Below are 13,635 nucleotides of genomic sequence, written 5' to 3'. Positions count from 1 at the left end.
GCATCCGGCTCCCTGCTCAGTGGGGAGTCTGCATCTCCCTCTGCACCCCCCAACTTGTGCTTTCTCTCTCTCACTCAAATAAATAAAAGTCTTAAAAAAAAAAGTGGTTGATAATGCTAAATTTATTTTTTGGGATTGATTTTGTTTCAAAATTCTTTTTAAAAAATCTTACTATTTTAATATTCAGCAACTTTAGTGTCAATTGTGCAATAACATACTCTTGGTGTTTCATTTGAAGATGTCAAAACCAGATCACCAAGAAGCCCGAGGAGTTGTCTTTATAGGCGGAACCTAGAGACACTAATCCAAAACTGTAAATCAGTATATCAGTGACTCAGGGTTAGAAGCAGACTCAGAACCTTGGCCACCGCTGGTCCAGTTCCTTTGTCATTATTTCTTCTGTGATTTTTGGTCAAATGAGATCACCTTTACCATCAGTTATGTGAAATAATCAATTTAGTAATGATTATTGATTGTAATATGTTGATGAGACCTGATATTATTGGTGTAACAATAATGATGTGTGCCGGGTGCCTTCCACATGCCTTCTATACACATGATCTCACTTACAGGACAAAACCCCCCTGTTTAGGGCAGTGTTTATGGCAATTAAGAACATGGTCTCTGGTAACAGACTGTGTGCTTTCAAATGCTGGTCCTGCCACTTACTGCATGTGATCCTCGCCTATAAAACAGGGGTGATAATAGCACCTACTTCCCAGCGCAGCTGTGGGACTGAATGAGTTCTCATGTGGAAAGCCTTTAGCTCTGTGCCTGACGCATGGTGAGTGCTGTGGGAGGGTTCTTACTCATTCTTATTTTGTTCCACTGTGTGCAGCCTACATGAAGCACTCAAGGGGTGGTTTCCACCAATGAGAAACTGCATTCTTTATCAACAACAATAAGCAACTCGTTGTTCTGTTAGTATATAAGATGGCCCGACCCTGGCGGCAGTGAATACCTGGTGCAGACGTGGTTCATGAGAAAGCTTCTGGGGAAAACTCACTTGTGAGTGGACAGCCCCGAAGGGGTGGCTTTTCCCTCCGAGCAGTACTGAATTCATTCCTGGGGCAGGATGGCGTTCCCTAGAAGCGGCTGAAAACTTCTGAGGAGCCCCAGGATGGCACCTCGTTCTCGGGATCCCTGCGCATTCTGCCCACTGGGCAGTCTCAGAAGTGCTGCACTCAGCCCGTGAGGCCGTATTCTTTCAAGATGTTTGACCCTCGTCTCATTAAACCTGTCTCGGTTCTGCCCCAGGCCGCTCTTGATCTGCCCCGGGAAAGGCCACGGCAGGATATTGCAGTGGCGCCCCTCTGGTAAGAAAATACCTGGAAACCAGAGAAGACCTCATCACAGGGCACACGGCCGAGCAGGGCTGCTTAGTAAGGGTATTCTTGAAAGCCAAAACCTCCTCCCTTGGCCTACCCCGGTGTGTTCTCAGGCCATCTCCTCTAGCAGATGAAGTCACACCCTTTGGGCTGCAACCACAGGCAAATTCTGCCAGGACACGGTGCCCGCTGCTTCCTAGCTGTTACCAGATTGGCCACTTCCCTTTCAGAAAGACAGCTAAGTCCACTGGTCACGGCCTGCTTGCCTATATGATTGAAAGACTAGGCCGTCCTTAACTTAATCCAGTTTAATTCAACAGATATTCATTAAACACCTACATGCGCCTTTAATCATTTATTTTCTTTCCTCTCAGTAAATCCCTGGGTGCAGATTGTCATGAAACGAGAAAATCTGCAGAACCACACTGCCTTAACTTCATTCTCTGATAAGCTCGGTCCTCCCCAAATTAATTGTGAAATGCCTGTGATTTTTGCCTTATTCTAGAAATGCCGTGTAGCTTGCTCTCTGGCTCTCACCTCTTGTGGGTTTGCCTAGGGGTGGTAGGTTTGTGCTGATGCCCCCACACAACTCTGTTTGGTTTATTGTAAAGTAAAGGGCACTTGATTTTGAACCTTGACCAGGTCTGACCTGGCCACAGTATAGTCTGTAGCCCCTTGCCCCTGACGGGAAGCAAGCCATGGATCCACCCTGTTCTTAGGGACGTGGGGGTGTGGTGGGGGAGGGTGGCATGTCCAAATTAGAGTAAGTAGTGAGTTGGTTTTTCAGCCTCCTGAGTACCAACTTTGTCATAAGGACATCATTCATTAATCAGCAAATAAATTGTTCTGGAGCTCACAGGCAGGATGGTGGGCACATGGGGAAGGAATGGACAAGGCAATATTGGGCATCTGTGGTTTTGTCTTCCTCCCTTCTCCTTCCATTGGAGAAAGTCTTCTTCTCTGTCCTAGATGGTTCTGCTGGATTATTAATAATAGAGCCTCATCCATGGCTGTCTTAGTCCGTGAGGCTGCTATAACAAACAACCAGGGACTGGATGGCTTCTAAGCAACAGACATTTATTTTTCACAGTACTGGAGGCTGGAAGGCTGAGATCAGGGTGCCAGCATGGTTGGGTTCCAGTGAGAATCCTCTTCCATGTTGTAGACTGCCAACTTCTTGTACCCTCACGTGGCAGAGAACAGAGACAAGCTAGCCCTCTGGTGACTTTTATAAGGGCATTCATTTCATTCATGAGGGCTCTGCCCTCACAACCTCATCTCCTCCTAATTACCTCCCCAAAGCTCCACCTGCTAATACTGTCCCACTGGGAGGTAGGGTTTCAAGATAGGAGTTTGGGGAGTACATGGGTATTCAGTCCATTATGCTGATCCTGGGGGTAGGCCCATGACCTAGGCTTGGCCAAACCCAGTCTTCCTCTCCACAGAGATTTGGGCAATGGGATTCTTCCATGAAGGCCGGATTTAGGACCTCTTGCTTTTGTATGTAGAGAAAGCCTCTGACAAGAGAAAATGAGGCCAGTATACAAAAGAAGAGAGATAAGTAGAACAAAGAGATGGAAAGAGAAAGAAAAAAAGAATATTGCTATTTTTGGAGTCCCTGTGCCTGAAAAAACCCACCCTTTAACTTCCCACCTTATGAGGCACTAAATCTACTTTTCTACTTAAGGTTGTTCACTTCGGGTTTCTTTCACTTAAGATGGAAAGGTGACCAACATAAAGGGTTTAGGGAACGATACAACAATGTTTAGCTATTCTTGACTAACTACTTGGCTTTGGCAATCTCTGAACTAATCTACATCTCTTTCTTCACTTGTAAGTGGAGGTAAGTGTGGCTACAGTGGGAGGCGTACAGTGCCTCTCAGGAAATGTATGTGGAATATTAGGAATAATGTATGTGGAAGGTAGCTAATAGTAGAGGGACCATATTGGGTTTCACTCTATGAGATTGCCAATAATCATTTTGGTTCTACAAAAGAAGCAGTTTTGTGTGGTTAAACTAATAGCATTTCTATTTTACTGAGAAAGGAGAGCCATATTGTCAGTTAACATTTATTGGGGACCTACTATGCACAGGCCTGGTGCTAGATGCTGCCAGGGAATTAAAGACGGAGAATCCAAGGTCCCTGTTCTCAGGGAGACCACAGCCAGTGAAGGACACACAACTTACTAAGAAACCATTGCTCTAGCGTTGACCTCATTTTGTAAACTAATGAAAAAGAATGATGTTGTGTGTGTGTTTTTTAAAAGATTTCATCTTTATCGATGAAATGTGCCTGGTACAATCTAAGAAGGATCTAGATAGTGTCAAATTCAAAGAAGAGCTCTGACACGGCACTTCCTAGAACCCCTCCTTTTGCAACTTCTGTCTTTGAATCCTTTTGGAACTGTCACACTTCAGCCCAAAGAGTCAAGGATCAAGGAAAACGCTGAACGCAAGATGCCCTTTCAGTCATCTCCCTGCTGATTCGCCCTGGCTGCATGAGAATTTTCCCCTTTTGTCCCTTTTGTCTGGGAGAGCACCAACTTAAAATCTTATCTGTGCTGCATCAGATCCCCAATTTACATCAAGTAGAGGCTGAAGAATAGCAATGGGACCCAGCTGGAGAATGATGCAAATTTTGCTAGGACTTTAACTCTCCCATGCGTAACTGTGGCATCTGAGATGCCCATTTGTGTTCATATTTCTTGGTTTGGATTTGTAGACACGGTGCAGCAGTCTGCTGTGATGGCTGATTCCAAAGATCTCGGTTTCAGCGTGTTCTCCTGCACATAAGGTGTACTTAAAACAGAGCCAGAGCCTTGCAATTTGCCTGAATCAGGCTGGTTGTTGATCTCATGTAGAAAAAGAATCACCCATCAAGGGCAAAGTCCTTAACCTTCTTGGAGCGACTATTTGGTTGGCTTTCCTTTGCCGGCTCCCTGGAGCCTGATGACTTCTTCCCAGGAAGGGAGTGCTTCTCAGCTTTGAATAAACAGCCTTCTCTTCTTCTCTTCTTTATTTTAGGTTCTGCTCCTTCCTTTGACTTAAAAAAAAATCACGCTCCCGTGAAATAACTTGCTCTTTGGCCTAATCTGTCCGGCAATATAAGGAAGCTTGGGAATGCCTTGGTGAGGCCACAGAACAAACGCTCTCATATACGTCCAGTGGGCTGACAGAGTCCAAATGCATGTGGGAAAGGCCATAGTCGCTAGCATGCAACCCTGATGTCTGAATTTATCTTTTGTAAACAAGAGAGATGTTTTCCTTCTCCGGGTACATAAACACAACAGTTTAATGGAATCCAAGCTGTGGCATGCGGCCGCAGAGCTCTTCCGGCACTGGACACTCTCACACTTGTGTACACACAAGGGGCCATTCCCGTTGCTAAAGGAACTCGTGTCCCTTTTTCGTGAATGTCCCGTGATTGGCAGGAATGCTGGCTGTTGTAAATATCATATTGTTCCGTGGTAGAGAATATATTTTATTGCCAGCTCAATAGCATTTCACAGTTATTAAACTAGAGTCATTGTCCCTGGAAGCTCCCAAAGGCTCAGAAACTTTGGGGCACAGGGAAAAAATACACGCGCACAAAAGCTGTCAGTTATCCCCATTGTTCCAATGTGGCTGTCATACTCCGCCTGTGGTGTTTAAAATGTTTTGGGGGAAATGTTGAAAAAGTGGCTTCTAGCATATCATTTGTAGCCAATTTTTTTTGTAAGTAAGAATTTATGGGACCACGTTCGATCACAGTTTCTTTTGAAATGCTTAAAAGTAAAAAAGCTAAGGAATGGCACACCTGTATTATTACAACTGCACATTGAATCATGTGAATTAAAAAAAATGCTTGCAGTATTAGCAGATATGGTCAGATATCTCATAAACCCCAAGATAAACGCGTGCCTGGAATCATGGCTATGCCCAAGTGAAAGGATGCAAGCAGGAGATGGATGCGTGCGATCGGGGTGGGGGTGGGGGGAGCACATATATTTCTCTGCAAGTAAGAGCTCCCCAGCTTATCTAGCAGATAATGGAAATATCCCAGTTAGATGACCTTGTACAATTGGCAGGTGTTAAGTGACAACTGAGAACTTGCCAGGAAAAAAAGGCAGCCCATTAGACCAATCTAAGTGCTTGTAGGGGTTGATAGTGCAGGACCTTGGCTGTAGGTCTACTATGTTCTGTAGGGCTACTATGAAGTCCCAGTAGGAGCACATTGATGTGGATCACCCCAAGTAAGCACTTAGAGTCTTTCTCAAACACCCATCTTCCTGGAAATGTGACTAACGTTTTGTTATTTCTCCTGACAGCCCTGAGCCAGCTCCTGCAGATTTTACTCTCTTCAGCTCTTTGTGTACTTTCTCTATTGTTCTCTTTTTCTTCTTCATAGCAGAGTGTGTGAGGCCCTGACGATCACACCAACACCCTAGTCGGCAAATGCACGGTTAATCTTCTGCCGAAGGAAAAATGTATTCTTATTTCTCTTTGAGTGTCTCTGGCAATGACTGGGCGTGGGCAGAAACTTGTGTTTATCTAAACAAGGACAGAAGATGTATGAGCTCTCTTAGCACTTCTGGCCAACTCTTCTCTGATGATGGCACTCTATGGCTGGTTTCTAAGAATCTTCTATCTTTCTAGAAGTAATTGCAACTTTAAAGGAACATACTCTGCTCCCTGTTTAGAGGAACATGCCTGGAAAGATATATACCCAAATGATAGCATGGTTCTCTTCAGGGGATTTGGGTCATTTTTGTCTTTTTTATACCTTTCAGTATATTGTGAGTTTGTACTTACACCAAAAAATGGGTGGGAGGATAAATTGCTAACAGCCCTTTCCACAAGTTATTCAGCACTGTGGTGATTTCTTAAGGGGTTACTTGTAAAAGGATTGTGTCTCCAAAGAGGATCTGAGTATAAGGACTGAGTTAGCTACCTACATTAGAGCATCACTTTGAATAAGTCAGGTTTTCTCACGTGAGATAAGGACAATAAAGTCCACTTGTAGAAATTGCGGTAAGAATCTAATGACATGACATACGGAGAAGACTTTGATACAAGCGTTACCCATACAAGAGGGATAACAATAGCCATCATTCCTTAGGGAGGAATCAATGGGGCAAATTTTGACCAAGGAATCTGCAACAAGGGAATGTATGCCCTGGTGACCTGAAACAGGCAATACATTATTTTGGTCACATGAATGCAAGAATCCTTCCTGGGAGTCTTCCAACATGTGCAAACAGTTTAATATTCTCAGTGTCAGCTTCCAGCATTGTTTTGCGAAGGGGAAGTATGTGTGTGTGTGTGTGTGTGTGTGTTAGTAACCAAAGTGCACATGTGTCATATGCAGCGACATCAAACTACATTTAAAAGTAATCGTCAAGGCACCCATATAACCCCTCTACCTGACTGATTCAAGGATTTTCTAAAGACTGTCTTACGTGGTGCCAGATGTTTAGTAAACTGTCACAGAAAGGTAAAAATCTTTAAAAACAGGAACCCAAACCAAACAGAAACAACAGTCTCTCATGGAACAGCCAGCTAACCCAGGAACAGCTGGCTGGAGACCCCAACTGCAGTGGTGTTTTCTTGCTTCTCTAATAGAGACGAGGTGGAAGGGTGTGGCAGTGTGACAACAGACTGCCTTTCGGAGGCAGAGGCAGGTGGAAAAAAGCAGTGTGTATGTGGGAAGACCTTGACCATCCCTGAAAACACTGGATGCTCCTGGGTCTTGGTGAAGAGGCGCCGTGTGCCCGGGCTCAGAACCACGTTCCCCGCGGCTCGTGTGCAGGAGGTGTGCTTATCTCAGGGCCGGACTGTCCAGCAGGGAAGGGGTTACGTGTAAGAGTGATCAAAGATTTAAACTGTCATGTCGACAGTAAGCTGGAGAACAGGCTGTGCGGAGGCCTTAATAAATCTGCCCTTGACTTATGGCCGAACTTCATTCAGCAGAAAATTATTTCTGCAGCATATTGAGTGCTGTGCTCTGATGGAGACAGAAATAAAAGAAAGGTGGAAATGGGGAGAAGAGAATGGAAATTCAATCCACATGTGGTGGGGAGGACTCTTCAGTAAATTCTTTCTCAGATGAAATAAGAAACAGAATGTGTAGGACTCTCAGAATATGGTACATTCCTTTTACTAAAATGTCTTAGGGAAAGAAAATGGGCAAGGAGTGATTCTCAGGGAGACGCTGACATGGAAGCTGGGGAGGGAGAAGGAGAGAGAAAATCTCAGTGGTTTAGACATGATTATTCATTCATTTGTGCATTGACTTAGCCAGACTCTATTGAGTGCTTACCGTGAGTGAGACGCTGGATATTGAGATGAGCATGACATCTTGAGGAGTTCACAGTGAATGAGATGGATCCACACGTTCAATGTACACCTGAAATGTGTCCACCACCAGCTTGGTTCAATCCAGCACCACAGAGATGCTGTGCTGTCTAGAGGAGCAAAGTGCTGCGGGAATCTTCTCTGAATAAAGTGTGAGAGTGGTAGTCAGATTTTAGGTATCACAGAAGGGTCAGCACCTTTTCCCAGTACATTTTCCCAATTCAACATAAAGAATAGACTTTTCATTAATTTGAAAGTCTGATTTAAAAAAACAGATATCTCTTTCTTTGAGGATATGTGATTTAAATCTCATTGCTTTTCCTTATGACATTTTAGGAAGAGAAGAAAGGGTTAAGATTGGGGGAGTCTGTATTTTTCAGTCCAATTCATAAAGGCACGAAGAATCCTTTCAATCCCAGACCAGAGATACTTTGAATTCAAGAGAATTTAGGAGGCAGGACTTATCTTTCTCTATCAGTTTGAAGCTACTGGGAAAAACTCAAGAAAATAATGAAGCTTTTCCTCTTGTAAATAATTTATTCACTGTTTGTTTGTTTGTTTTTGTCTCCCTATACTTTCATTCCCAGAGCTATAATGAGTTTTAGGAACATAAGGTGTCAGATATTGGCTTGTTACTCTTGTTGAGATCTCCAAATTCATGACCCCTCTGGACATTCTAGGCACAGATAATGTGTAATTTACAGAGAGCTGCAGCTTTCATGTTCTCTTCCCTCCAAGTTTTGGAGTTTTTGTTCAGAGGATGATTTGTTTCTCTGTAGTGGAACCAGCCACATTTCCAGAAGTTTGAACATTGGACCCGACACTCTGTGGTATTCCCGAACTTTGGCAGAACCTTGGTAATGAGGCTCCATGCTTCTGTGAGCTGGGCTTGTGGGTTCTTCCTGTCTAGGGGAGGAGAGGGACCCAGGCAGAACCAGCTGGTTGTCTTAAGGCATTAAGGTGAAGGCTCAGAACATGTGGGAAAACAAAGAATTTCATCTGCTGCCAGCATGGTGGTTGGCTGAACCGGAGTAAGCATACGGTGGGCTGAAAGAGAGGAATTATGCTATGTTCCTCTCTCAGTGCTTCAGAGAACATAACACAGTTAGCCCAGGGATGGTTCCGTGAAAGACTGGACTGTCAGCTAACAGCTGGGTTAACCGTCCCACATGAAATACCCCAGGACTGTTCGTCACCAGTAAAGAGTATGTAGGTCCCCAGAGTTAGAACCCACGCAAACGATCTTTTCTGAGTTTCTTATCTCTATCCCTATCCCTCTCTCCATGTTGATTTTCATCCCTCTTTCTCTTTCTGAGAAAGGAAAGTTGAACTCTGAGGGGCCTGAAGGGAGGGGCCTGAAGGGGCATGGCGTTGTGGTTGCCTCTCCAGGTAGACGTGGATAGGGCCTTGGGGTTGCAGACCCGGAGGGGCTGATGAAACCAACCATTACCAAGAAGACTGACTTCTTGATAAGCTTCTCTCACTGTGTTACATATGTAGCGATGTATTTTATCACTAGAAGGATGTTATTCATAAACAATTTAATATTATGCACACAATTTTTTAACCTTACCACCTGTTTAGCTATACAAATAAATTTCATCCTCACAGGACATCCTGGTGAGGAATATACTACATGTGGATGCATAGAAGCTTGCACTTACTTTGGCCACCCTGGGTAAATGATGTCATCACTCTGTTCCTGGTTTTCCTTCCTTCTACAAGAGAATACTCCTCTTGTAGTTTCTGCGCGGCGTGTAAAGACTGAGATGGTCCTCCTCTTCACCCTATCCCCATCAAGACTTAAAGTTCTCTGTGAAGCTTCTACAGAAGTAAAAATAATGACCATTTAAAATTTTTTTATCATTATAATTTGGTCACTTTAATTTAGAACCAGAAGTTGTAGACATTTGATGGTCTCGTGAATGGTGTGAGTTATAGGATCTACTTTAATTCACGGTCGATGAACACATTCCACTTGTCTCCCTTAGAGGCCATTTATCTCTTTTTGCCCCAATCCTGAGTTCTTGGAAGAAGTTTCTCTCTCTGCTTAAAGAGAAAACTGTTAGACAGCATCTCAAGCAGGGTTCAGGGTGGCTGAAGCCTCCTTGGGCTTCCTTTTTTCCCTTGCCAGCCTTCCCTTTTCTTACCTAGACCAAATTCCTTCTCTTTCCACTCGAATTCAGAGTGTTCATGCCCGTCAAAGGGATTGGAGAGTTCAGAGGGAACTTCTGACAAATATCTTGGTGTGAGGGGTGAGGAGGAGGTGGGTAAAGTTAAAAGAAAAAAAAGTTAGGGAAAGAATGAAGAGGAGGTACAGGGGATTGGAGGAGGGTTTGCTTATCAGTTCCGTTTAACATTCTTGCTTGGGCAGGAAACAAAGACAACACATTTAAAAGAAAGGAAAGCAATGGAACTCAAACAAAGCTGGTAAATAACCAGAGCGAGCATCAGGCTGGTCGGTCCTCTGAGGGTGGATGGAAATCCCCCCCTGGCTTGATTCAAACTCCAGAGAAAAAGAAAAAAGGAATGTGCCCGACGACACTTTTTCCAAACGCAAGCTTGTTTTTTAGCTTGCTGTGTCTAAGATTGAAACTTTGCCAAATAATTGCAGGGAAAATATTTGGTTAGGTTTCGAAAGACTGTTTGGGGAAACCGATTGAGTCGTAAAAGGGAGTATTTGGGATGACCGTCTGGGAAAGATAAACTATCAAACGGGAAGGTGTGCCCCATAGGCCTCAGAGAACAAAAAGGCAGAGAGGAGGGCAGGGTATTTTGTGTCTGTGAGGGTGGGAGTGCCAGTGTCTAAGCAGTACTTAATTTGCCACATTTTGAGTTGTGAATGTTCTTCTTGATGTGGCTTCCAGGAAGGAGTATGAATGACGTTCCTCTCTTATGCAAAGTGGTGTTTTATAATAGAACAAAAAGCAAATAGCCTCTAGTTATCTGAAATCCCGAGTTCTGCTCCAGGCATCCGTCTCACATCTCCTGAACTGTAGAAATAAAATTGGAGGGAATTTGGCCTTCAGGTTATAGGGCTGGAAAATGCTTTGAGAGGCCTTCTGGTTGGATTACTTCTAAACCCGCCCTGACAGATGAAAATTTATCTTATTTTTAAATGTTCCCCAGAGGAAGAGTGTCCACCGACTCCCTTAGTAACTCATTCCAGTTTTTAACGACCTCCACATTCAGGAAATTCCTTCCTCTGTCTTACCTAAACCCGCTCTGCTCCAGCTTAAGTCCATTTTCTTTTGACCTGCCCCAGAAGAAACGGAGAAAAGAGGTCATCCCCTTGCATAAACATCCTTTCACATAACAAAAAATTAATTTTTAAAATTGAAAAAGTTCTGTATCTCCTCTTCTTGATCACATCAAATCCCCCCACTTCCTTTAGCCTTCCCTCAGGAATTCCGCCTCCCAGTCTCTTACTCACCTTTACTGTGGTCTCAGAAACTCTCTTGGTTGCCTGGAGTCTTGGCCATGGGCTGGGGGAGAAGAGAGAACACGGCGATGCATTCCTTCTCTCCTTTCCTTGGCCTGCCTTTACCAGAGCTGATGTCAGAGGCTAAATGTACTGATAATGTAGAAGTTTTCTTGTCCACATTTTATTTGTTTTCAAAGTTGAATTTTGCGGGCACATGAGGTCTGTGGACATTTAGAGGGGTACACATCTTTAGATTTTGGAGGGGGAAAAAGGAAGTATGATAGTACATGAATCCAATATACTAAGATTCAGTATAATACAAGGGTTCATGAGGTGGTGGCTCTTAGGTAAGCAAAAAATCTACTTTGCGCATCGGGTCCTTCTACCAGGGATAAGCATTTCACAAAGTATCCTTTCAGCTCTGCCCAATTTTTATTTGAAATTTTCCATGAATCCGTTTTTGTTCCTTGGGTTGAACTACTGATCTTGCCCTTGTTCATGGTGATAAAATCCTAGAACCTAATAGATATCACCGTTGCCAGAACTTTACTCAAATACTACCGGGGCAGGGCAAAGTCTTGCCTTGTTTTCTTGGACATCAAAGCTGTTGACTAAACACACGAATATACCTTTTATAATTGACTTTTGCATGAAACTAGACCCGTTTCTTTTCTGTTTGCACAGCGTTTCCAACAAATTTAGATATTTGAGGTTAGGGGAATCTGAGATGGCTTTACTATAACTTGCATTTCTAATTTCTAAAAACTCCAAAAACAATTTGAAGCATTCTCAGATTCCCTTATAGTTTTCAAAACATGCTTATGAGGGTGTTAAATAGCAAACAGGTGCTTTAAAAAACCTATTGCTATTTTTATGACTCATGTGTTTACTCTTACTTGTGTCTTAGCAACAGATCCAGGCTTAGAAGCAGCCAGAGCGAGTTGCTTGTCAGTCATTATGAAGGATGAGTTCAGAGCAAACCAGGGGACAGTGCTGGTCCAGAGAGGGAGTCCGAGAGCCCTCTAGGACTCCGCATGTGATCTCTGGGACTTCACATATTCAGCCGTTTTGTTCTTACTTATTAAAGTGTGCCATGTCAGGCCAGGGAGTAGTCTAAGCACCAGAGTTACTGAAGAGGATTAAAAGAGACAAAATCACTGCCCTCAGAGAACCTATATTGAGTTTGGTTTTATACATTTATCTCCCACAGCACCTAATAGAGTTGAAAATTTTATCTTTAAAAATGTATCCCTTGTTTTGTAACCATTAAAAATTATTATTTATGAGAAACTTATAATAATACAGAAAATGCTTTTTGGGTTATAATGTTAAATGAAAAGAAGGATACAAAGTTGTATACAGACATTCTGTTCTAAGTTAAAACTAGAAACAGTGTAATCATCTCTTTAAACACACACACACACACATACACGGATTACAATAAATAGGCATACAGAAAAGATAAAAAAAAATACAACATAATCTTAATGGTGCTTGTCTTTAGGTAGCAGGATGACAGGTAATTCTGTTTGGCACTTTTCTGCATTTATCTTTTTTTTTTTTGGTAGTAATCATATATTACTTTTAAAAGAGAATGACACATGTTCATTTAAAAAAGAATATTCTCTTCAATCTCTAGAAACTAAGATTTTGCAGAGTCTCGGGCGCTTGGGTGGCTCAGTCCCTTAAGCGACTGCCTTTGGCTCAGGTCATGACCCAGGCTCTGGGGATGGAGCCTGCTTCTTCCTCTACCCTCCCCCACTGTTGTGTGCTCCCCATCCCCCCCTCAAATAAATAAATAAAATCCTTTTTAAAAAAAGATTTTGCTGAGTCTCTCATTAAAATGCACATGGGGATGTCAGTCCCTAAGGCACTGTCAGTGAAGACTTGAAAGACAAGCACCTGGGGAAAAGAGGGGGTGCCCATGGAGGAACATGGGAGGAAGCAAAGTCAAATTTCAGTTAGGCACACTTTCCCCACTCCCTGGATGCTCCCATTATCTGGAGGACACTGGGGTGTCTTGAGTAGGGGATAGAAGGAAGAAACGAACATTTAATAAGCATGCCAGGCACTGTACATTCCACCCCATCTTATGAGTAAGGAAACTGAACTTGGAGACGTCAGGATTCAAATCAGCTCTGCCTGGCTGGACAGAGGTCATCTGCTTTACCTGAACTCCCAGAAATGCCCCTTAGACCATAGGGGCAGAGCTTCCCAATGTTCTGGGTGGAGTTTAGGTTTGGCAACTACATGCCTTGAGTGGTCAGAGTAGTCCTGATTTAAAAGAAATTGTGTTATTTTTAAGAAAGATCATTTTTAAAATATGTAACTAAATGTGACTATAATCTTGGTAGGTTTGTCAGAATTTTTTTCTATCCATTCATAAATCAGAAAAATACTGGAGTGACATCACCAACATGGTGGCATAAGTTGTTCCTGACTTTTCTCCCCCTCTCAAGAACAACTAATATCTATTCATGAAGAAGACACCACTGAGAGAATCCTAGAACATGGGGGTAAGGCTGAAGCACCCCCCTGAACAACCCCCC

The sequence above is a fragment of the Ailuropoda melanoleuca genome, chromosome 1, assembly GCF_002007445.2.
Source record: "Ailuropoda melanoleuca isolate Jingjing chromosome 1, ASM200744v2, whole genome shotgun sequence".
Lineage (NCBI taxonomy): Eukaryota > Metazoa > Chordata > Mammalia > Carnivora > Ursidae > Ailuropoda > Ailuropoda melanoleuca.
This window is presented reverse-complemented; position numbering follows the sequence as displayed.